This window comes from Delphinus delphis, chromosome 12 (genome assembly GCF_949987515.2).
Source record: "Delphinus delphis chromosome 12, mDelDel1.2, whole genome shotgun sequence".
NCBI lineage: Eukaryota > Metazoa > Chordata > Mammalia > Artiodactyla > Delphinidae > Delphinus > Delphinus delphis.
Window position 1 is genome coordinate 50,704,333 of NC_082694.2, and position 23,477 is coordinate 50,727,809.

At 42.4% G+C, this 23,477-nt stretch overlaps 1 protein-coding gene across 1 annotated transcript in view; it reads right to left on the reverse strand.

The window, feature by feature from the left end:
• Positions 1 to 17,989, reverse strand: part of STON1 (stonin 1) — a 53,645-nt gene extending 35,656 nt beyond the window's left edge. The window contains exon 1 of the mRNA XM_060026655.1: positions 17,960 to 17,989. The gene's annotated coding sequence lies outside the window, so the exon portion shown is untranslated. The remainder of the gene's footprint in view (positions 1 to 17,959) is intronic.
• Positions 17,990 to 23,477: the final 5,488 nt, after the last annotated feature.

The window sequence follows — 23,477 nt, forward strand, 5'->3', positions numbered from 1 at the left end:
ACCAAGGAAACCAGTCTATTCTTCCTGCTGCACTGCTCCATTTGGCCATTCAACTAGGGAGCCCGACACAGGTCAGGAGGCGCCAGAGCACAGACATTAACTCCAAATCGAAGAAGAGGACTTGTACCTGGTTGACTTAAAGAGTGAATGCCACCTCTACAAATGCCCATTTGAGGGTTTAGTAAAAAGGGCTCGGATTGCATTCCAACTCTGCATTTAGGTTTTCCAGCCTCTAAAGATAAAGTGAAACCCTGGGTAATAACCACGAAGGTGTTTTTCTCTATTTCTCTTCAAAGCATACTTACACCTTGAAGGTTAGGAACTGCTTACCATGTGGAAAGCAGTTACAAGTACCAGCAAAAGAACTCAGAAAACATGGATTTGGGACTTGGCTCAGTTTCTAAGTAACTATAGGAATTTGGACAAACCAATTACCCTGTCTGGGCCTTAGTTTCCTAACCCATGAATGGAGGAAAATACTATGTATCCCCATGGTTTGTTTATGTGCATTAATAAGAATAAATATATGTGAGATCTAGAGAGATATGTAGATAGCTATAGGTAGATACAGATACAAACGCACACATGTATGAGGTCTTCATGAGAAAAGCCGTAACTATGTAAGAGATCTACTTACGTTCAGTAGGTGCTTGCTGACACTGCTGAATAAGTGGCCGAATAACACAAGATTGCAACAAGACCCACATTGGGTGAAAGCGGGTCGCTCTTCACACTCTGGAACCCCCAGCTAGCATACCTACCAGATCCTAGAAAGCCACGCCTTTCCCCACATCTTAACTACCGACACCCCAGCCTGCACGCTTCCTCCCACCTGGCCTTATACTCTCCCAACCCACTCGGATGGAGTCGGCCTGACCTCCAGGGCCACAGCCGGACCCCCTACCCCCGCCCCAGCCCCCTGGCCCAGGTCCCACCTCCAAACATAGCATGAGGCCACTTCCTGGGCCAACTGCCAAACCCAGAACCCTAGGTTGCCCCCAGGGTCTCCACTGCCTTTGGTACCAGATGGAAACAACTCTTCCCCTTTCCCTGATTTTCCAGAAGCACAAACACATGGAAGATTTGTGGACCAGGAGCCAGGGTGTCTGCTCAGGGGCTCCTCCCCAACAGCTCACGCCTGGACTCTACCTGTGACCTTGGCCTGCCAAATGAGGCTCACCTGGGGTCTTCCACCTCGAGGGGCTTTGGGGAGCATCACATAAGGTGACAGCACTGCAAGTTTCTTTGAAAAATATGAAGCCCTCCATAAGTTCTTTAGCTCTTGTCATTCTTGTTAGTTTATTTCAGTGTGCTCACAGACTGAGTCTCTAAAGCCTGGGATTGGTCCCTGGGTAAGTTCTTTTGGTACAGTGAGCACACACACAGAGAAATACTTGATGCTCTTTTTGACTACAGTGCTATTAGCAAATGCAGTGTGACCTCTGGGACAGGACAGCGGCTGGGACGGAAGTCAGGAAACCCGGTTCCAGCCTCTATGGCTCTGCCAGTAAATTAAGCACATCACTTAACTTGTCTGGGCATTTTTCTTCATATGCACAATGGAGCGGACAAGCCACCCGCATTCTTATTCACCAGGATACAAGGAGGGCAAAGAATTTGAAAAGAAAAACATTGCGCAAGTGGAAATGTCATAGTACTCAGCAGGAAAGAAGAAATGCAGAAGAAAAAAGAAAGGGGAAAGGAAACAAACACCAGAGAGAGAAAGCATTTGGGGTGAGATGTGAGGCTCTTGAGAAGGTAGGAATGGAATGCCATGGAAGATCCCAGTACAGAAAGTTTCCCCCAAGCCTGAGAGTCAGCGTCCAGATGAGCAGATTTACCACAGAGACATCTGAAATCCACCTCTGAGGTGGAAGGAAATGAAGTCTGTGCATCACCTGAGGTGGCGCAGAACACACCAGAAGCCGAGGCTCACTGCTGTTCCCTCTTACAGCTCAGCACAGAGCGAGGAGGTAGATGAGAAATTAAGAGGTCCACTACCTGTCATAATTGTGGAATGTCCCTGGAGAGGCCCTGGCCAAGCCACGTCCTGAAACAGGAGGTCCCATCCAGGGTGCTCCACTTTAAGGGGGACATTCGAACACCAAAGAGTTCCCAAAAAAGGCTGGTCACAAGCTGATCACAGTGGGGTGTGTTGGGATCACGTCACAAAAGGAAGGGCTATGAAATCCGGAAGTGTTTCCCTAAACAAGATTTGGGGAAGACGTGAGAAGCAAAGCCTCTCTTAGAATCAGAAAAAGAAAAACTTTAAACATCCTCCAGTCCGACCTTCACAAACGGGGAATCTTTAACATCACATCTCGGCTGAGGAATTACGCAGCTGCTGTGGAAACTCTTGCAGTGATGGAGACCTCGTTACTTTATAAGTGAGTTCATCTCATTACCACTTGGACAGAATTAAACTTTTCTCCCTCCTATTAACCCCCAATTAACCTCCTCCTGGCTTCCATCCATGCTCTGGCAGGGACACAGACTAAGCCTAAACACTTTTTCACCTACTCATTCTTCAGACAACATAAGACGGCTGGTCTTGATGACTTATACTGGGTTTTCCTGACTCTCCAGCGAGGGGCACATTTTCAGCACACCCCTGAAAGCACGCTATCCATTCCCTGTCAGTGCTTCTTTCCTGGCTATCTCCAGCCACCTCTGACCTCAGACTGCCATCAGACGCTGACGGCTGCCCCTGCCGTGCTCAGGGCATCCCATCCCGGCCACAACCCCTAGCTCTGTATTTGCTTTATAACTAGGTCTTGGCCTTCTGCCATAGTTTGGGCAAACTCTGGTCCATCTCGTGGGCTCGGTTTTGCTGTTCTGCCCGGTTCCCAGGGCTTGTCATGACCATGCTCCGTGATGAGGCCAAAAAACATAAGTCCCAAATTCATGCCACTTAATGGAAAGCAGCTGGTCATTTGACTTTAAGCCTTCTGATAAATATTGAATCTAGAAGGTTCAATAAGCATTAAATATCTTTTCTAACAACTCATTTGACAGATGAGGAAACAGAGGTCCAACTAGGTAAAGTGAGGCACACAGCTAACGTAGTCAGGAAAATGAACGTGAACTCTAATCTCTGGTTTTCCAGTCCCACATTCTCTCTACTGCAGTTAGAGGAAGCGAGGCTACACTGCAGCTCAGGGTACATTTTGGAGTAAATTTTCCATAGTCTGTGCGTATGTGCATTCATTCTTTCTTTGACTCAACAGATATTCACTGAGCACCTACTATGTGCTTTGTAAATATCCCAGTAAGAGTTGAAGTAAGTTTCCATACAGATCTACATCCTGCTGTGTGTGTGCACACGCAGTGTGTGTGTGTGTGTGTGTGTGTGTGTGAATTAGTTAATTCTTTCATGCATGCTCACATTCACTCAACAATATGATAACTGAGCACCCTTAACACTATGCTGTGCACTGGTGCAAGTGAAAAAGGCACAGTCTGTGACCCCAGGGCAGTCTCTGTCTAGCAGGGACAATTCTCAAATGTTATGTTAATGTGATAAAGCCCAAGGCAGGGCATTGCAGTACTTAATTAAGCCACATGCTTCATTAAGATTGGTGCCAGAGATGGTGGTAATGTCCATAATTTTGATAGGAATAAAGCTGCTGGTTCTGGTGGTTTGAAAAGGCCTCAGGAAGAGTGGGCTTCTGAGATGAATCCTGAAGGATGGTATAAGTTGATCAGGCAGAACAGAGTGGAGAGAGGCGAGTGTGTGTGTAAACCCAGGGAGGGGCTGCTGCTGCAGGTAGACGGGCATGGCTGAGGCCAGGAGTTCGTGCGGGTGACACAGCAAAAGAGGCAGACGGGTGAGTAAGGTGCAGAAGCCCTGCTGTAGCATGCTGAGTAGTTTGATTTTATCCTAAAGGCAACAGGATTCAGTGAAAGAATTTAGAGAGAGAATAAACAGGATCAGATAAGAATTTTAGAAAGTTCTGACGGTGGAGGATGGAGTGCAAGGGGTGAGGCCAGAGGCAGGAAAACCAGACAGGAAGCTCTGGCAGGAATCCAGGAAAGAAACCAGGGTTGAACCTGATGGTTCCAGCCTACACACACGTAGTTTTAAAGGCTGAAATATTAGAAAAGAGAAGAGATTGTTTTCCCGTACCTCTCTCGTGGCCTGGGGCAATTTCCGCAAAACTGTGCAGAACCACATCACCTTCATCATTCTCCACAGTGACGTGGTGGCACCAGAAAAGTGATGTTGGCTGTAGCGTCACCACAAGTCGTGGTGTGCAGGAGCCTCAAACAGAGCAGCTGTTCCATAAATGATGGCTGCTTGCATGAACCACATCTACCAAAAGGGGATGGGGATGGACAAGCCCTAAACAAAGTACGGTCGGGTCCCAGAAGCATGAATAAGTCAGGTCAGAGCAAGGCAACAAGTCAGAAATAGGACAAACAGAAAAGTTCCAGGAGGGATGGGATTAAAGGATCCAGTTCTCCACAGGAACAGAGGATGAAGAGCACAGACAGACTAGGAAACCAATGAAGGAGCCAGCACCTGTCTCAGGTGGTGAGATTCTGCGGGTCTCTGTAGGCACGATGCAGTTGCGGGGCCCACACTGCGCCCTTGTGAGGATCTGGGAAAGGCGTCCCCTCCGGCCAGACCAACAGCAAGCATGCCACAAGTGGGGGACTTTGCAGCCAGGTTCCACCCAGAGCCGGTGAGAGCCTATGTGAGCATGCGGATGGGCACGTGTGAGTGGGTAAGTAGGAGCATCTGGCTGGAGTGGGGAACGTGTGGGTGGGGATGAGGCACATCTCAACAAGCAGGGGGCTGTCTCAAGCCGGGTACCCCATCAGGTGTGGTACAGGGCCATCCTCACTGGGAGTTCAGAGTCAAAGACGAATGAAGGGAGGATGAGGTGGAAACCCTAAAATAATTTCCTTCCTTATGAGGGAAAAATGTTCATCTAGGAAGGTCTGAGCCTTCTTGGAATTGGAAGATTCTCAGATTATCACCCAGTTCCTAGGAAAGCCTGACTGCTATTCCCCACCCTCCCCCACGATAATTTTTCTGAGAATCAGGAACACCTGACCACCCATGTGCTACCTAGAATGACCCCAACTAGACACCTTCCACTGCAGTCACGACTAGCCAGGGACTTTCACAAAGTTTACAAGGTTCTGCTTCAAGCCACAAACTAGCAACAGGCCTGGAGCTGCACAGTGGGAGGAGGGGGGCGGGGTTCTCAGTTGTAAAAATCTGAGATTAAAACATTTCTCTATGTTTGTATTAACGGTAAACTGAGGCCAACAAAAGCAAGGTTGATGGCATCAATTACCATTTTCTAGGGCCTCCAAATTGGCCTGAATATGAGTTATCATGAGCTAGGGGGAAAAAAAACCAAAAAACATTCAAAGTGATGAACAGAGGCCAATGTGCCAGCCCCAACTCTGAAGTTCTGGGCCACGGCTGTTTTAAATTAGATTCTCAATGCCGCTTCCATGAAACTCCTGGCTTAGCTCTGCAAGAAAAGTTATTTTTGTGCTCTGAGCCACAGACATTTATATGGAAGCATATCCATAATTCCAATTATGTTCTGTTTTCATGATGTCCTTTTCCTCTACTTAAGAACAGTCATAACTATCATTATTATTATTTCTGATAAGACACATAAAAAAGCTCTGGGCCAAGTACAGATTCCACGGGCCTGGATAAATGATTGTTGTAAAATAGGCCGATTTTACATCTTGTGAAATCCTTAAGAAATACCTTCGGTTCTTCTATCCACTATGGCTGCCTCTTCTTTGTCAATTCCCTAACCCCACCTACCCCTCAATCACTCAGGGCCTTCATGATGTCTCTTGGGAAAACCTAGTCCCAGAAGTAGTTCTGTTATTTATGTACGCTCTCTGAGGTCTTTGCATTTAAAAGGTTATATTCTAAAATGAAATGGAAGGTTTTTTATCTCCTTAAAGAACAGAAGCACCAACAAATAAAGCAAAGAGATATTCCTGGTTAAGAGAGGCATGGTTCTTAAGTAATAACATAGTTATTCTATAGAAAGGTTGATCCATAGGCTGGGAGGGCTATGAAGAAGTGGTACAGATGCAAAATAAAAATGGTGCAAATTCGTCCAAGAGAAATCTAAACTGATTACCAAGAAAATATAATATATTGGGAGACGTACCCATGGCCTCTCCCCAGAGGTCTCTCTGATTAGAACTTCTGAAGCACAATCCTGGTTCAGAAGAACCAATGCAGGGGAAGGGAGATGATGGGAGGAAACTAACATTTGTGAGCATTAACATATGCCAAGCACGTGGCCCATGTTACTCCCTGTTATCTCACTTAATCTTCAGAACAAACTTTTGAGGTAGGTTTTATTATCACTGTTTTATGGAAAAGGAAACTTGGCCCCAGAGATGTTAAGTAACTTGCCCAAAGCCACTGCTATGGTCTGAATGTTTGTGTCTCCCCAAAATTCACATGTCAAAATCCTAACCTCCAAGGTGATGGTATTAGGAGGTGGGGCCTTTGGAAGGTGGTTAGGTCATGGAAGTGGAGCCCTCATGATGGGGATTCTTATAAATGAAGCCTCAGAGAGCTAGCTCACCCCTTCTACCATGCAGTCACACAGACAGAAGTTGGCCATCTGCAACCTGGAAGAGGGTTCTCACCAGAACCATGCCAGCACCCTGATCTTGGACTTCTAGTCTCTAGAAATGTGAGAAATAAATCTCTATTGTTAATAAGCCACCTGGTCTGCGGTATTTTGTCATAGCAGCCTGGACCCAGTGAGCCACACATCTAAGTTAGTGGCAAAGCTTGGATTCAACCCCAGATCTGCTTGACTCCTAAGTCCATTTCTTTTCCATTATCACATAGATGTGAGGGCCAGAGAAGAAGGCCAAAGATGACTGCTGCTTTGGTTTCCTTAAAATAACAGAATTTGTTGGGAGCTATGGGAAAGATATGTCTATATAGATTTCTTTAAACATTATAAACAAGCTCTGCTGATCTCGATCAACATTCCCAGAGATGCTATCAGCCACAAGTAAAGAATCAATTTTTCAACGTAAACCTCTCTGCACCGTTAGAGACACAAGTAAACACACATGTCAGGGGAGAGAGAACATCATCTCCATGACCAAAGGGAACAGGAACCTCTCCATAAAGGCTTTTCTTCTCAACATCGGTATGAGTTAGGATGCTGGTTGATTGTGAGAAGGTTTTAATCTACTATAAAGAATCTAAAGGACAGCATTTGGGGACTGGAATGGTGCTGAGGAAATTCAGATCCCTTCTGGACTAAGAACATGTGGCCAGATGTTGAGTGAGACACCATCCCACAGTGCAGAGTCCCCCTGTGATGCTGGTGTTAGCACACTGTACTGTTAGGGCCTCTTCTCCGCTGCATTCATTCAGTAGCAGCGGATTTCACATCCAGGGGCTAACGTAGATGCATTTACTTACTTGTATTCTACTTTACATAAAAACTTTAAAATCAGTAGTTAAAAACTTCAGTCAATATGACAGGTTGAGTTGACATAAGAAATTACGCCTTCCAATCCAAACACTTCAAAACACTGAACAAAGCTGTAACAACAAATATTACCACATAAAACATAGATAAAACAGAAATCTCCAGATACCAGAAATAAGGAGGGAAGTCAAGGCAGATCAGTCAGTGGAAGCTGAAGCTAAGGGCCTCATGGAACCATCCAGACCAGTTAGAGGCCTAAATGGCTGGCGGCTGAGACTTTCATGACATGCATGCAGTGGGGGGAGTCCACCTGATGGCCACCTGATGCCAGGAGCTGTCAGTGAAGCAATTACATAAGGCTGGAGGTCATAAAGGCCTACTTCATAAGTGAAAGAGTTCGAGAGGAACATCACTTGCCAATCTGAGGAAAACCGTAAGAAAGCTTGTCATCTGCTTGGGCAAAGAGTAGAAAACGAGTGACCTAAAAAAATTTGAAATCCAGGCTTACAGCACAATGCAGGAACAAGGTTTAAATGCATACTTTCAGGTTATACAGGGCCTGTATGCCAAGACATTAACAAAAAGGCTAATTTGGAATGGGTAAAACCCAGAGAGGATCAGCAGGAACAAATGTGAAATCACTTTATAGTGCTATGCTAGCAATCCTGAGGTACATAGGATTTCTATGGAACACAACTCCTAATGAAGATGCAAGACACAAGAGAAAATGAATCGTAATTAAAAAATTCAAAAGCAGAAATAACAAAAAATCTAAAACTACAACATGTTTAAAATACTGTAAGACATAAAAAGGACTAGAAATTAAAAGGCAAAGAGATAATATTAAAAAAAAAGAACAGGTAGATATCAAGTACCAAATAGAAATTCTAGAAATAAAAATATATAGACATTAAATTAAAAAAAAAACAATGGATGGGTTGAACAGTAGACCAAATGCAGTTGAAAAAAATTAATAAACTGGAAAATAGAACTAAAAAAATCACTCAGAATACAGCTGAGAGATAAAGAGATATATATAGTTGACCCTTGAACAATATGGGTTTGAACCATGAGGGTCCACTTATACGCAGATTTTTTTCAACAGTAAATACTACAGTACTACACGGTCCACGGTTGAATCTGGGAGATGTGGAACCACGGACTTGGAGGAACTGCAGATACAAAAGAACTGCATATATGAAGGGCCAACTATAAGTTATAAACAGATTTTCAGTTGCACAGAGGGTCATCACTCCTAACTCGTGCATTGTTCAAGCGTCCATTGTAGTATGAAAGAGAAATCTTAGACGAAGAAGGCATAGAAGATAAAATGAGAAGGTTCAACATTTGCCTAATGGGTATTTCAAAAGGAGAGAACACAGAGTATGAGGGACTCAATATCAGGGTAGGGGCGTTTGTCTCTTATGCTCATTTCTATATCTCTAGCACCTGGAAGCATTCCTGATATACAATAAGTGCTCAATAATTACTTTAAAATAGATTTGTGGAGAAAACAACTGAGAAACCTTTAGATATGAAAACAGAGATGAGTCTTCAGATTAACGAGCACACTGAATTCCAAGTAGGATATATAAAAACAGACTATCCCTGGACACATTATAATGAAAAGGCACAACATGAAAGACAAAAAGATCAGACTGAAAGTCTCCAAGAGAGAAAATAAATTGCCTGCAAAGGAATGGCAGACCGAAAAGAGATTTCCCATAAGGAACAACTGAGATGAAAAGACAGTGGAGTAATAATTTACAAAACGCTGAGGGGAAAATATCGACTTAGAATTCTATACCTTGATAAATTCTCTCTCAAGTGGGACATGAATAAAGACAATTTCAAAACCAAACCAAAACTACCCACAAGATTGGAGTATTACAACTCTAGACCTTCAGTGAAAAAATTATTAGTATGAAGAAAATGAACACAGAAGTATAGAATGGTATGCAAGAGGCAATGTTGAGATAAGAAATTGGTAAAGTTAAATAAATTTTGACTGTAAAAAAGAAAAAAAAAAGTGGAAATAACAATGATGACTAGTTGCAGGGGTGGGGAGAGGACTATACACAATGTGGGATTAAACCACTAGACCACAATATCCAGGAAGATCGGAAGAGAGGCAGATTAGGTTTAAAGCCATCTAAGGCCACTGCATTGTTGACAGGAAATAGAGAAATTGATTAACTTTAGATTCAATGGATGCACATGTTAAAAATTTATGAATACTAAAAGGTAATACAAATAGAATTTTGTCTTTCAAAACAGTTGACAGAAGTAGGAATATATAAAACATGATCAATCCAAAGAAAACTATGCAAAGAAGTATAAAAGAAGCAAACAAAAAATGCTAAATAGGAAAAACAAAAACTTAAGACGGCAGAAAGAGGTCAAATGCATATAAATTACAAAGAATGTAAAAGTTTAAACTCAATTATTAAAAAGACACATTTTCAGGTTATAATAAAAATGAAAATGAAGCTACACATAAAAACTGTTCCTAAGATTAACAATTAAGGCAAAATTATAGAGAGAAGTTAATATAAAAGGATATAAAAAGACATACAAAAAGTAATAACCAAGAGGAAGTAGGTATACCAACATTAATTTCAGGCAAAATAGAATTTATGCCAAAAGCATCAACAGAGGACAGTACATAACATAATAAATTCACCCCAGAGAAATAACAATGGTGAACTTGCATAAACATTGATGGATTACAAGGAGAAATTGACAAATCCACAGAGTGGAAGATTTTAACATTCCTTTCTCAAGAAACTGAAGAGAACTCGGAAAGCAGGCAAAAGAAAATCAGAAAGAACATGAGAAATTTGAAAAACACAGTTAATAGGTTTGACCTGTTAGATTGATATAGAATGCTACAGCCACCAAGCAGGGAATATATTTTTCTTTTAAACCACACATGAAATATTTGGAAAAATTGTTTATGTAATCGGACACAGAGGATTGCTATTATACAAACCATGCTGTCTTTTCATAATGCAACTAAATTAGAAATCAACAATAATTTAAATAAAGTTAAGAAAAGCTTTTTTAAAAGTTGAAAATGGAAAATTAAATCCATGGGTTAAAAAGAAAATAAAAGAAATATGAAAATGGGATTGACATACATACGCTAATATGTATAAAATAGATAACTAATGAGAACCTGCTGTATAGCACAGGGAACTCCACTTCACTGTACAGTAGAAACTAACATAACATTGCAAAACAACTATACCCCAATTAAAAAAAAAGTTATAATAGAAAAAAAAAGTCTAGAGCCAAGTGGTAATGAAAGTACACATATCAAAACTTGTATGATGTGGCTAAAGCAACATGTAGAGCTAACTTTATAGCTTTAAAATGCATTTATTTTTTTGGCCGTGCCACACATCTTGCGGGATCTTAGTTCCCTGACCAGGGATTGAACCCGGGCCATGGCAGTGAAAGTGCCAAGTCCTAACCATTGGCCCGCCAGGGAATTCTCTAAACTGCATTTATTGAAAAACAAAAAATAAATGAGCTAGAAGTTAACTCAAGTAGCTAGAAATGGAAAGAAAAAATAATAAAAATAACAGGAAAAAAAAGAAATGAAAAGCAAAAAGTATAGATAAGAAAGAAGCTGCTTCTATCAAAAGACTAATTAAGTAGACTTCTATATTAATTTTTAAAAAGAGATGGCACAAATAAACAATATTAAGGGGCTTCCCTGGTGGCGCAATGGTTAAGAATCCTCCTGCCAATGCAGGGGACACGGGTTCGAGCCCTGGTCCGGGAAGATCCCACATGCCGCTGAGCAACTAAGCCCGTGCACCACCACTACTGAGCCCGCGTGCTGCAACTACTGAAGGTTGTGCGCCTAGAGCCCATGCTCAGCAACAAGAGAAGCCACTGCAATGATAAGCCCACGCACCGCAACAAAGAGTAGCCCCCCCCACTCGCCACAACTAGAGAAAGCCCACACGCAGCAACGAAGACCCAACACAGCCAAAAATAAAATAAATAAAATAAATAAATTAAAACAACAACAAAAAAAATATTAAGAACTAAAAAGGGAACATATCTTAAAACATAGTCAATATTTATAAAAACCATAAAAGAAAATTATGAATAAATTTATGCTAATAAATTTGAGAACACATGAAATGGATCATCTAAACAAACAAATTATCAAAACTGGATCAAAAAGAAATAGATCAAATCTATCAATAATCATTTATGAAATTGCATTGTCAAAAACTTGACACACATACCCTGACTAAGCAGTGCAGAGGATTTTACAATGAATTTTACCAAACTTCTAAGAAATAGTCTTTATCTCTCACAAACTGCTTAAGAAAAATACATATGAAAGAGAAAAAGTTTCCCAACTTATTTCATGGAACTAATATAAACTTGACACCAAACAATATTTTTTAAAAAAAGAAAATTATAGACCAATTGTTTCACTTATGAACATTTGCAAAAATCCTAAACAAAATACTAGCAAATGATATCCCATAGAATAAAAGAACACATCTGTATATGTGTATATATATATATATATGTGAGTATGACTCAAAGTAATTACATATACTCATATTATCACTTTATAATATTAAGAAAGAAAATTATATCACCTCATATAATTTACATAAAAACATTAAGGCATTACATAAAATCAATACTCAGTCATGATAAAATGTTTAAGTTATTAAAAAATATTAATAGAGGGAACATCCTTAATTTAATAAAGAATATCTACTGGAAACTTAAGCAAACTTCACGATTAATCGAGAAATTTTAAAAGCACTTGTTACAAGACAGTACGAAGACAAGGATGTTCGCCATCACTGTTACTATTAAATACTGTACTGAGGGTCTACCCAATGCAATAAGATAAGAAAAAGATATGGTCATAAGGAATTAAAAAGAAAAGACAAATATTATTTTGTGATTGTCTACCTAGAGATTTCGAGAATATCTACATACAGACTCTTAGAACTAATAAGAGAAGTCAACTGGGATGCTTGATACAAGATCAAAATTCAAAAATCAGGAACGTTTCTATGGGCCAGCAAATAATCAATTTGAAATTATAATAAGAAAAAAAGACATTTATAACATCAACAAAACCTATACAAAATAAATATAGCAAGAGCTGTGTAAAACAGTTATGGAGGAAATCACCAGTCATCTTTCACCTGAATAAAAGGAAAAGATGGGAAGACCTGATATTGTAAAGGTGTCAGTTCTCTGGAATATAAATTGAATGAAATCAATAAAAATACCAACATGATTTTTTGCCTGTGTGCAACTAGACAAACTAACATTTATATGAACTAGTAAAATCCAAGAAAGCCAAGAAATTCTGAAAAAATATAAAAGTAATTGTAATAGCTAACAATTATTGTGTGCTTTCTTATATGGCAGGCACTATTCTAACATTCTGCATACATTATCCTTAAAGTGGATACTATTATCTATTTTATAGACAAGGAGACTAAGAGAAATTAGGAAACTTGCCCAAGGTTATTTGGTATTCTTACGAGTAGCAATAGACGAAAAGAAGACAATTATGTAATATGTTCCAAATACTGAAGGAAAATAATTATGAGTCCAGAATTCCACACTCAGTCAAACTCTCATTTATAAGAGCAAAATAAAGACATTTTCAGCAATATAAATATTTTAAAGTTTACCAAAGGCCTTCCTTCTATGAAAGAACTTCTAAATTTCCATTGATATGAACTCAGAAGGAAGGAGTGGGGTATCAGAAGTAGCAGCCTCCAAAATGCATTGGATAAATAAAACAAAACAAGGTAAAGTAGGTGAGAAAGGTGGAACCAAGTATACATAGGAAATAGAAGGTATATAATAATGTTATTAGTTATTCGAAGTACAGGCCATAAAGTCCTATGCATATGCTAGAAGTAGGCCACTAAGTTGGCCCTGTCTTCCTTTTGGCCAAATAGGAAATGGGAAACGTCAATTAAAGGATTCACAGCACCCACAAGACAAAACAGACAAGTTGTTCACAAGAACTATTCCTGGCACTGAGACCACAAAGACATTTCTCATATGGTCAAACAGATACAAGATCTGGGATTTTGTTCCAAGTGTGATAATGTGGGAAAGAGATCCTTGACTCTTAACAATTTTTTTTCAACAAGAAGGTGATTTAGAAGCATCAGCCTTTCAGAAAACTTTTCCTTGAAGAATAAAAGAGATAAAGCCTCCTACTTAAGGTGTGTTATTTGAATGACCAAGTGTTTTAGAAAAGCCCATCTTTAGGTATATTCCAGGAAGAGGATGGATAAGGTGACCTCTAGGGGCCTGGTTGCCTGTGAGGATACATGGTGGTACAGGATGTGGGCTTCTTCCCCAGAGCTATCCCCAGAACATCTCCATCTCTGGTTCATCTTGCCAATGCGTGGGATCACCCACATAGCCAGGCTTCCAAAAAATAGTTTATTATTGTGTTTTCACAGTAATAAACATCGAGAAGCAATACACTTTTCTCTTCCTTTCCTGTTCCATGGTAAATCCTTGACCTACCTATCCTGACATTCCATATAACACGTAGATAAGATAAATGGGAGCCTGGCAGCTTTCCCTGGGCCTTCCTACCCATCTCACTCCCCTGACAATGCCAAGAAAAATGAACACCCATACTGGTAGGGCTCTGAAGACATAATTTGCTGGTCTTTAAAAATTCTGCCTTTTACCAGGACTGTTCCAGAATCCCATGGGGTTCCTGGAATTCCAGGCTGTCCAGGAAGCGTCTGAGGAATTCTGGATTATTTCTCATGGGTATAGCTGGCTCCCAAGGGAAGGTGAGCTACCTCTGGCTAAGTCTGGAGCAATTCCCAAGGACTTCCAAAGAGAAGTGACAGTGGGAGATGGAAGAGATGGGAGATAGAGGTATTTTACAATTAATCAAAATATCAGTTCTTACTGAACCACAAATTACTTTCCCTTCCTTTTCTATTTTTTCTTATAATTAAAATAACGATAATAATACATGTTGGACTTCCCTGGTGGCACAGTGGTTAAGAATCTGCCTGCGAATGCAGGGGCCACGGGTTCAAGCCCTGGTCCGGGAAGATCCCACGTGCCGCGGAGCAACTAAGCCCGTGTGCCACAACTATTAAGCTTGCGCTCTAGAGCCCATGAGCCACAACTACTGAGCCCACATGCCACAACTACTGAAGCCCGCGCGCCTAGAGCCCGTGCTCCCAACAAGAGAAGCCACCGCAATGAGAAACCCACGCACCGCAACAAAGAGTAGCCCCCGCTCGCCGCAACTAGAGAAAGCCCGTGCACAGCAACCAAGACCCAACACAGCCATAAATAAATAAATTAATAAATAAATTAATAAATTAAATTTAAAAAATAATAATAATAATACATGTGCATGGAGATGGTAGACAGCAGTGATTGATATGAATAGACTTTGGCCACTGACCTGATTTCAAGATTTGATTCTAGCACATAGTAGCTATGCAACCCTCTGATTCTAGTTTCTGAATCTTATAGCATGAGAATAATATTGGTACTTACCTCAAAGAGTTTCAAAATGAAATACTATATGTATGTGCTTTATACTCAATAAATGTTAGCTATTACTATTGTAAAAATGTTGAGAAATACAGGCAAGCACAGAGAAAATCAAAAGTACCTGTAATCCCACCATCCATTTTCAGGCATACAATTCCAGTATTTTGGGGGTGTATTTTCAAAGAGTGAGATACAATGCTTTCTATTTCATAACCTGCTTTTAAATTTTAACAAAACAGGGCTTCCCTGGTGGCGCAGTGGTTGAGAGTCCGCCTGCCAATGCAGGGGACACGGGTTCGTGCCCCGGTCCAGGAAGATCCCACATGCCGCAGAGCGGCTGGGCCCGTGAGCCATGGCCACTGAGCCTGCGCGTCCGGAGCCTGTGCTCCGCAACGGGAGAGGCCACAACAGTGAGAGGCCCATGTACCGAAAAAAAAAAAAAAAAAAAAAAAAAATTAACAAAATACCCTAAGCATGTCTATATAATTTGGTATCCTTGTACAACATGATTTTAAAAGGCCACATCATATTCCTTTAGGTTTACTTCTTAAAACAAATAAGAAGTAAAAATAACCCCTTCCCTCCTTTCTCCTCTGCAGGTTCCACTGTTCGTCTGTTTCCAACTCATCTGACCCGTCAGATGATAGCTGGCTGCTTTCTATTGGCTAACTGGGGATGCAGCCTTCATCTCACCGTCCAGACCACCTGCTCCATCAGCCAGCCTTCATTACATTCCCAGAATCCAGAGCAGCCATTTGGGGCTGCACAGCAAACCCTCGTGCATGATGGCAAACCACCCAGTTTAACAAGATTCCATGAGGTGGTACAAAAGCTGAACACGGCAGAAAGGCAATTTCTTTGCAAATAGTATGAGGCTGACTTCTGGGACATTAAATACACTATTTAAAATTCTCAGGAAGAGGAAGAGACTGAAGATTTTTATCTGAGTGCATTGTTTTTCTAAGCACCAGGGCCAAACAAGTTCAAAACTTTTAAGGGCTTTCTTTTTGAATGGAAGTCACAACACTTTCTTACCAATGACATTTTGAAACCACAGTAAAACCTTACTAATTCATACTAATGGGGAACTACCCCACTCAATCAGCAGAGAAAAATGAATTATATCCTTTTTAAAATAAAGAAGTTTCTTTCCAATGAAATTCATTTTTTAAAAAATCTTTATTTCTGAATAGTTCAACACCTTGACCTGTTTTGACGGGTTGTTCTGAAGCTGATCTAAGACATATGTGACAACAACATTTATTGTTTATATAGAAACAGGAATGGCTTACGTTCTTGAGAAGGGCATTCTCCCTAAAAACAATAAAAGTTCAACACTCCCCACAGTCCTGTTCAGACAGCTCACTCCTTAGGAAAGCTTTTTCCTCCTTGGTCACGTGGAAGCAAACCCCAGTTCAGGCTGCCCCCGGCTGCTCCAGTTCTGAGTGAGTGGGCAGAAGTTTGTAATATCAAGCCCGATCAACCCCTTAAAAGAAAAAATCCAAAAACCTCCAGATTCCAGGCTTGAGCAGACCCATCTGAGAATTAACAAGCTCCTTCTCAGCACCCAGAGAACTAAGGCTGTCATGGAAACACTGATTCAACCCTAATGAGAACAGACATAAAAACCACACAAGTGAACTAAACATTCCTCTACCCAAACGGAGTCAAGTTGAAGCAACAGCCTCAGGATTAAAGTAAGTGAGGCTGTTTTTTTCTTTGCGATCCTGCTCAGTTTTGCCTCTTCCACTGCCTTGTTTTCACAACTCCTGTTTATGAGAAAGTGGGAGTCGGGGAGTTGGGAGAGGGATGGAGAGGAGGGCTAGTAGGAGGGAAGAGAAATGCAGGGTGAGTAGCCAGGCTGGAGAATGCCAACAAATACTGCGGTTTATGTCAGGCAAATGAAAACTTCTAGCCTGGGAGAGGCTGCAATAATCTGTTTGGGGTAGTCCGAAAATAAGCTACAGTGAACTCTCATCTCCCACTAAAACAGTTAAGTATGGAATGAAGTCTTTACTTTCCAAAGATCAGGTTCTGCACAGTATGTTAGCAAGCACTCTTTTTCTCTATTTTTTTCTTTATTATTTTTTCCTGTTTCTTTCAGAATTAGAAAGGCTAATTAAATGACATATCATTATTATTGGAAGAAAGCACAGTCAGAGAGGTTAAAAAAAAAAAGATGTCCAACAGAAATAGTAAAATCCCAAGGAGGAATATATTTTCATTTCCCCTTGGACACACAAGGCATGATTTGTGCGGCCAAGGGATCGAACATCAACTCCTACTTAAAGTCCTTCCTGCAGGAAATCTTTGGGCAAGTGTGAAGACCCCTGTGGCTATGGCTCCCTGGCCTGGGTCATCGCCTTCTAGGGCTGGAGGGGGCACCAGGCTGGAGATATCAGCCAGTGGAACAGGAGCCTCCCGGAGAAAGATGGGGGGGGGACGGGGCTGGAGAAGGTAGCAGCATGAGTAACAGGAGCCAGGAAAACACAAGGAAAGTGAGAGTCCTGGGGGTGGGGGGATGCTGAGCCTCCCAGGGGAGGGATGGAGGACCGGGGCTGGTGACCCTGGGCCGGGAGGCCAGGGCCGCACGGGCTGGAACGAGTCCCCGCCCCCCGCCCCCCCTTGGAGCTGAGTCTAGATTCTTTTCTTTCCTGCTTGAGTTTTCTTTCTCTTGAGAGCGGGACCCAGGTCACAGCAGCAGCCCCAGAGCTGTGGTGTAGACGGGAAGCCGGGTGGGGCTCACCCCGTGCGGGCGCTGCCCTCTGGGGGCTGCGAGGGCGGCGAGGGGGAGAAGGGGCACCGCGCGGCGCACCCAGCCTGCCCGGGAGATGCCTGCGTCCCGCGACGTCGGCTGCGGCCCCCCTTCTCAAACTTTCCCAGCAAACCGGGGGTAACCCACCCCGGAGAGGGGGCTCCCATGCCTCCCCGTCTGTCCCCTGGGGGCGGTCACTCACGGGCAGCGCGGCTGGGGCTCCGACTCTGGCCGCCGCCATCCACCCGGGGAGGAGAAGCTGTAGGACGAGGAGGGGGAGGACATGGGGAGAAGAGGGAGGGCCCGGAGCGCGAGACTGGAGGGGCGGGGAGGGCGTGGCCACTCCGCAGAGGCTCTCCCGCCCCTGCCCCACCCCACCCCCTGCTTCGTCCCCGCTTCTCTCAGCACTCCTCCCCGCCCTGGATCCCCCAAAGTTTTTCTGGTGTCTGATTCTCCATTCTCTTCTCTCCTCGTCTTCCTTCGGAGTCTCCAGCCCCCAAGTGGGGGGAGAGGGTGCTCCCTGCAGCAGAAGTGGGGCGGGGTGGGGGCAGGTATGGGAGTTACGTTTAGACGCCCCTGGAAGCAGACGGCTGGGGCCTTTGGCAGGTCTGAAACCACCCTCCCCCTCTAGGACCTTGTCTTTTCTGGGTGGTGGGGTGATGGGGGGGACGCTGGGGGGGCGGCAGGAGGTTGAGGCGACTTGGGGTCGTGTTTCCACGTTGCTTCATTGAGCTTTTGGGCTTGGCTTTCTCTTGTGATTAGAACTGAAGAATTTTTTTTGCCTTTTTAAAAAACTGAAGTACAGTATAGCTGATTTACAATCTTATATTAGTTTCAGGTGTACAGCATAGTGATTCAGTATTTTTACAGATTATACCCCATTAAAAGTTATTACAAGGGCTTCCGTGGTGGCGCAGTGGTTGAGAGTCGGCCTGCCGATGCAGGGGACACGGGTTCGTGCCCGGTCTGGGAAGATCCCACGTGCCGCGGAGCGGCTGGGCCCGTGAGCCATGGCCGCTGAGCCTGCACATCCGGAGCCTGTGCTCCGCAACGGGAGAGGCCACAACAGTGAGAGGCCCGCGTGCCGGGGAAAAAAAAAAAAAGTTATTACAAGATAATGGCTATAAGTCCCTGTGCCATACAGTATAACCTTGTTGCTTATCTATTTTTTACATAGTAGTTTGTATCTCTTAATCCCACACCTTTAATTTTCCCCTCCCCTCTGGTAACCGCTAGTTTGTTTTCATGAATCTGTTTCTGTTTTGCTACATACATTCATTTGCATTATTTTTTAGATTCCACATATAAGTGATATCATACAGTATTTGTCTTTCTCTCTGCCTTATTTCACTAAACATAATATTCTGTAGGTCCATCCACGTTGCTGCAAATGGCAGAATTTCATTCTATTTTATGGATGAGTAATATTCCATTGTGTGTATATAGACACACACACACCCCATATCTCCTTTATCCATTCGTCTGTTGACGGACACTTGGGTTGCTTCTATATCTTGGCTAAGAATTATTTTTGAAGCCTCTGTTGAGTGCCTCCTCTTTTCCTCTAAGGTGAGACCAGCCCTGGTCACAGGGTAAGACGAAAGGTAAAGATGGAACCCCACCTTCCAGGGCCCATCAGTACGCAAGAGGAGGAGGACAGGGATAGCCTAGTGAAGGGCCAGGCTGTGTGGATGGGGCAGGAGGCCGCCTGCAGAATGTAGAAGAGAAGGGGAGCTGTCATCTGAGGAGAGGTTAGAGGGTGACATCTAGTCCCTAATCCATCACTTGCTAGCAGGTAACTCTGGGCAAGTCGCTTGACATCTGAGCCTCTTCCGCAAGCAGGGCTGCCTCACTGGGAGTCAGAATGAAAGGAGAAGATTCACTGGAGGGATATCCAACCCCAGGATGGGAGGCTTGAGTAGAGTCTGAACAGACTCAGAGGAGAGAAAAGAGGGTATTCCAGGCCCTGGCACACAGAGCTTTGGAGGCTAGCAAGGCTGGAAGGCTTAGGAAAGGTGGGAAATGTTTGGATGAGAAGGTGGAACTAGACATAAAGCAGGAAATGGGAAATCCATGAAAGTTTTTAAGCAAAAGAATATTTTGATGCAAGTGGTATCCTATTCACTTTTGTATTCCCAGAGCCTGGCATACAGTTGGCTCTCAGTAAATCTCTGTGGACAGCCTGGCCTCAATAGCTATGCCACCACATCTGTTCATGGCCAGCTGTGACCTCATTTTACTCCAGTTCCTGTCCTTTTCCTTGCTCTACAGTAAGGAGACGCTCAGACTATATCATTCTCCTTTTCATTAACAAGTTTCCCTTTTCGGACAGCCTTTTCACAGAAACCATTTAGAATTTCCACACTGTTTAACAAGGGGTCCCCAAGTTGTCTGTAAATATGATCTAGTAGATTAACCTGGAACCTCAAAGTCAGCTGAAGCTGTCAGGATCAATTAATATAAATTCAAACCGGCTTTCAAAAACGCCCAATTTGAAAGGGGACTTGGTTGGAAAGTGAGGATTTCAGATCTAGGATAAGCTTAGCCCTAAACGCTTGATAAGAACATTCCTCTCTAAAAACTTTACAACAGTAAGTCTCTATTTATATTGCAACATTCATTCGAAATAAAGACTTGTGGAAAACCATATTCAAAACAACATTAATCAGTGATAGCTTCAACTACAGTGAAAATGAAACAGGAAAAAAAAAAAAATCACCATTTTAAGTACATGATGCATTCTGGCCTGATTTTTTTTTTCTCCTTTTTCGGCCTTACCACACGGCATGTGGGATCTTAGTTCCAGGGATCGAACACGCATTCCCTGAATTGGAAAGGCGGAATCTTAACCACTGGACCGCAAGGGAAGTCCTTGGCCTGATGTTTTTAAACAACTTTATCCATGAGGAAACCTGAATATTCTTTCAAAGGAAATTTCCAGAGATAAATAAAACACCTACGTCTTCACTGAGAATGCCAGCTGAAATCAATGATACTTAGGAGGATGACCACTTATTTCAGAATGGCCCGAGATTCCAAAAAGCACATAAAAAGATGCTCAACATCACTAATTATTAGAGAAATGAAAATCAAAACTACAATGAGGTATCACCTCACACCAGTTAGAATGGCCATCATCAAAAAATCTACAAACAATAAATGCTGGAGAAGGTGTGGAGAAAAGGAACCCTCCTACACTGTTGGTGGGAATGTAAACTGGTACAGCGACTATGGAGAACAGTATGGAGGTTCCTTAAAAAACTAAAAATAGAATTACCATATGACCCAGCAATCCCACTCCTAGGCATATACCCGAAGAAAACCATAATTCAAAAAGATAAATGCACCCCAGTGTTCATTGCAGCACTATTTACAATAGCCAGGACATGGAAGCAAACTAAATGTCCATCAACAGAGGAATGGATAAAGATGTTGTACATATGCACAATGGAATATTACAGACATAAAAAGAACAAAATAATGCCATTTGCAGCAACATGGTTGGACCTAGAGATTGTCATACTGAGTGAAGAAAGACACAGAAAGACAAATATGATATTGCTTATATGTGGAATCTTAAAAAAAAAGGGGTGGTACATAATGAACTTATTTACAAAACATAAGTAGAGTCATGGATGTAGAAAACAAACTTATGGTCACCAGGTGATAAGCAGGGGGAGAGATAAATTGGGAGATTGGGACTGACATATACACACTACTATATAGATATAAAATAGATAACTAATAAGAACCTGCTGTATAGCACAGGGCACTTTACTCAGTACTCTATGATGGCCTATATGGGAAAAGAATCTTAAAAAAAAAAAGAGTGGGGCTTCTCTGGTGGAGCAGTGGTTGAGAGTCCGCCTGCCGATGCAGGGGACACGGGTTCGTGCCCCGGTCTGGGAAGATCCCACGTGCCGCGGAGTGGTTAGGCCCATGAGCCACGGCCGCTGAGCCTGCGCGTCCGGAGCCTGTGCTCCGCAACGGGAGAGGCCACAACAGTGAGAGGCCCGCATATGGAAAAAAAAAACAAAAAAAAAAAACCAGTGGATATATGTATAACTGATTTACTTTGCTGTACACCTGAAACTAACACAACATTGTAAATCAACTATACTCCAATTAAAAAGGAAAAAAAAAGCAATGGCCGGAGATTGGCTATCCTTTGTCCTAGAGATGGGACACTCTTAGGTGTGGCTTAAGCTACAGTTGTAGTCCCTTGGCCTGCTTCCTAGAGTGTATCCAATTAGCAGTAAGTGAACACCTACTATGTACAAGACATTCTGCTAGGCACTGTGGGGGAGTAAATACAAGGCCATGGTTCCTGCCACACAGCACCTGGAAGTTGTTCAGGGAGACGGCATATGTGAAAATGACTGTGAGGTGTGTTGACAATTTAACGTAACAGAAGAGATGCCCTAAGGAAATACGGGAAAGCTGGAGAAAGGGAGAATATTCTTCAGCATCTAAGCGAGATAGTAAGTGACATTTTTTTTCTTAGTTAACTGAACTGTGTTGTTTCTATTCTTGGACCTATGGGGTGTCACCTTTGAGCTATCCCACTGGTGTTTAGGGAGCAGTGGGGCTATTTAGGGAGCAGAGATCATTAAAAATAACACAAAGGTTCTAAGTGGGTAGGTGCCTTTTGAGGCTCCTACACCCACAAGCCAGACAATAGCCTCTAGCATAGCATGTTTCCACCCAGGAGTCAATTCTTCTGATCCTCCCTTTCCCAAACCAGTTATTCTAATCCTGCTCTATAACCTTTTCTTTCAAAGAGGTAGAAGAACTGTAATGGGTTTTCCTGCTCTAATTCTCTGATTGCCAGTTAATTTCCCAATTTGGAGCTAATTTACCAAACAGCTTAAAAATGTAAGGCACAGGCAAAGCTTACTGACAAGCTTTCCATTTATCATCATGGTATCTGAGGACTGGCCCTTAGCCAAGAACAGAGCTTCCTCTTCTTTCCAAGAACAGACCACTCCTTGTCAGTGTGGCTCTGCCAGATGGTTTCTTAGCCATCATCAACCAAGGTGCTATCTTCATATGTGAGAGTTATAGAGGAGTTTGAAGCCTTTTAAGAGCTGGGAACAACTGCCAAGGTCAATGCTGCATAGAACAAAACTGCACATTTTTCTGTCTGAGGATTTTTATTACGAAGAAAGCTTTAATTCATGGTCATTTGGAGAGAGCTTTTTGCTCCAAATTTTTGGTGGCTTTCTTAGCTAATTGGTTCCTTACTTTACTTATTTTTTTCTCACATTTTTGTTTGGAAATAGCGCAGCCAAGTTTTTGTTTTGTTTTTAGTGGACAATGAACTTGGAAAGTTGTCATGTTGTTAAAAAGTATCTGTTAGTATAACTGATACGGTTTCTTACCAAAAGCAGTGGAGAATCCAGTTTTATCAATTTGGAAGCGAGCAGTTCTGCTTATAACAGCATAATGGGGGGTGGTGTTTAAAAATGACATAACAAGACACGTGCTATTTATCATAGTTTCTCAAGCTGTGCCTGGAGCATCTTATCCCTTGACCCAGGCCTGCTGCAGAACAGAACATGAACAGTGCCCCCTGGAGTTGTCCAGCCAGCAAACCTACCTCCCCACCCCATCGCATCTCATTAGAGAGCCCTTTTTCTTTATTTGGAATTTCTTATAACATAATCCTAATTTTGATTAAAAACATATATATGCATGAAAAAGAACAGGAATAAACAAAA